Genomic DNA, 2,582 nt, shown 5'->3' with positions numbered 1-2,582 from the left:
ATTACGGGGCCTCGGATGAGTCCCGTATCGTTATTTTTCGTCACTACCTCCCCGTGCCGGGAGTGGGTAATTTGCGCGCCTGCTGCCTTCCTTGGATGTGGTAGCCGTTTCTCAGGCTCCCTCTCCGGAATCGAACCCTGATTCCCCGTTACCCGTTACAACCATGGTAGGCGCAGAACCTACCATCGACAGTTGATAAGGCAGACATTTGAAAGATGCGTCGCCGGTACGAGGACCGTGCGATCAGCCCAAAGTTATTCAGAGTCACCAAGGCAAACGGACCGGACGAGCCGACCGATTGGTTTTGATCTAATAAAAGCGTCCCTTCCATCTCTGGTCGGGACTCTGTTTTTTTTTTTTTTTTTTTTTTTTTTTTTTTTTTTTTTTTTTTTTTTTTAAAAAAAAAAATTCTTTATTTAAAAATCCCAATATCATACATAATTAACCCACCACCTAAAAAACATTAGTGGGTCGAATTTTGCTATGAATTACATTTCAGCAGCATATACCTTTATCTATTATATTCTATTACTATTATTAGCTACAGGAAGTTAGTTCAATCTACAGGTAACTACATTATCTACAGGTATCTATGTGGATTACTGTTAGGCTATCAACTCTAAGCTACTTTGCTACTGGTATCTACATCCTGCAGCGTTACAGGTGTGCCAGTATATAATATAAACCTACTATTTTATGGCCGTGCCCACCGAGCTAACCCCAGTGGGCGTGCCCCTGGCACCGGGCTGGCCTTCCGACAATCGCTGCAGGTCAAAAACAGAAACAAAAATTTCCTACACTCTACTCCTACAACCATAGTATATATTGTTATTATTTGTCGTAGTTAGTGTGCTATAGTCTAGTCGGTATGGTCACACCCTCCCCCTAATCCTGGATGCGTCGGATCCCGATCGTTGTTAACGATCGGCCAGTACGCACCCCGGCGGAATGGGATGATGCGTTGTGTCTAGAGAATTTGTGATCCTACCTACTCAATTTCCCTTCTGTATTCCCTTAGGACCTTGGCGGAAACCTCGCTAGCCAGTTTATCAATTATAGTGAAGGTGGTAGCGTCCCTAATGAGATGGAAGGTGTCTGTATTAGGTAGTGAATTTCGTAAATCCCGTGCTACGTCGTCGAAAAGCGGACACTCATAGACCACATGGTCCGGTGTGCCCAGTTCAGCACCACAGTCACACGATGGTGTCGCTCTTTTCCCGAACCGGCAAAGATATGCCGGGTACGGGCCATGCCCAGTGAGGAAGTGCAGCAGTCCCTTACTTGGCTGGAAGTGTTTCATCTGTAGTCTTTCCTGTACATTTGGTAATAGTTGGTATGTTCTTCTTCCGGTCTCTTCCCCATCCCAAATTTCCTGCCAAAGTTCCATTCCCCTTCTTCTAATTGTAATTTTGTCCCCCACTCTGACTCCCATTATATCCATTGTTTTTTCTATTCTCCCCTTTTTTACCCAATACCATGCAGCCTGCTCCCTGATTTTTACATCAAGGGGGCATAGGCCCATGAGTACTAGTAATGCTCCCCCTGGAGATGTTCTATATGCCCCCACTGAACGAAGTATCATGTTTCGCTGCACCCTCCGCACGGCCATGGCAGGAACGACCCTCGTGAGCCTGTGGGCCCAGACCCCGGACCCGTAGCCCACGATGGAAACCAGGATGGTGTTATGATACAATTTGATGAGACTTGGTGGAAGATGAAAACGTCTATGGCCAATGTTGATGAGATTATTTAGCACCTCTAAAGCCCTGTGTGTAGTTGCCTCGATATGCCTGCCGAAACTCCATTTTTCATCTAATATTAGCCCTAAGTATCTAGCTTCTCGACGACGTATAACTGGCGTGCCATCCATCCTAACTGTAGGGTTTCTGACCAATTGGCCCTTTAAGAGTAGATAAGTCGATTTGTTTGGTGCTATTTTTTGCTTCGTTTTGTGGCACCATTGTGAGAGTTGTGTCATGGTTCTCTCTATCTTTGGTTCTAGTTCCTCTCGGCTCCGGCCGCCAACCAACAGGAGGAGGTCATCCGCGTAAGCTATCACCTCTAGCACATCTGCACAGCTCTCCAGGGTCTCAAGAAGAGGCTCCATATTGACATCCCAAAAGAGTGGCCCCAGGACAGAGCCCTGTGGACACCCCTTTGTTATCTTTTTGCCCACTCTACCGCTAGGGGATGATAGCCAGACCTCCCTGTCCTCACAATAGCTCCTAAGACAGCCATATAGCGGCCCTGGGCACTCCTTCTCTCGCAAGCGGGAGAAAAGCGAAGGCCACCACAGGTTGTCAAAGGCGCCACTGATGTCCACCATGATGCCAACTATATACTTATGTGTGGATGACCCGCAGACCTCAGCCGCCATGGCGATTGCGTCAGACGCAGAACGCCCCGGCCTAAAGCCGAACTGCCTGCTGCTCATTCCACAAAGCACTCGGTGTGCCATCAGCCTGTCAGCCAGTAGCCTCTCTAGCAATTTTCCCAACAGATCCAACAGACAAATGGGTCTGTAGGACTTGACCTCCTTTGGGTCCTTATCCAGTCCCTTTTTTATAATTACTACATTTGCT

The sequence above is a fragment of the Schistocerca piceifrons genome, unplaced genomic scaffold (genome assembly GCF_021461385.2).
Source record: "Schistocerca piceifrons isolate TAMUIC-IGC-003096 unplaced genomic scaffold, iqSchPice1.1 HiC_scaffold_938, whole genome shotgun sequence".
Classification (NCBI taxonomy): Eukaryota; Metazoa; Arthropoda; class Insecta; order Orthoptera; family Acrididae; genus Schistocerca; species Schistocerca piceifrons.
Note: the sequence above shows the minus strand (reverse complement) of the source record.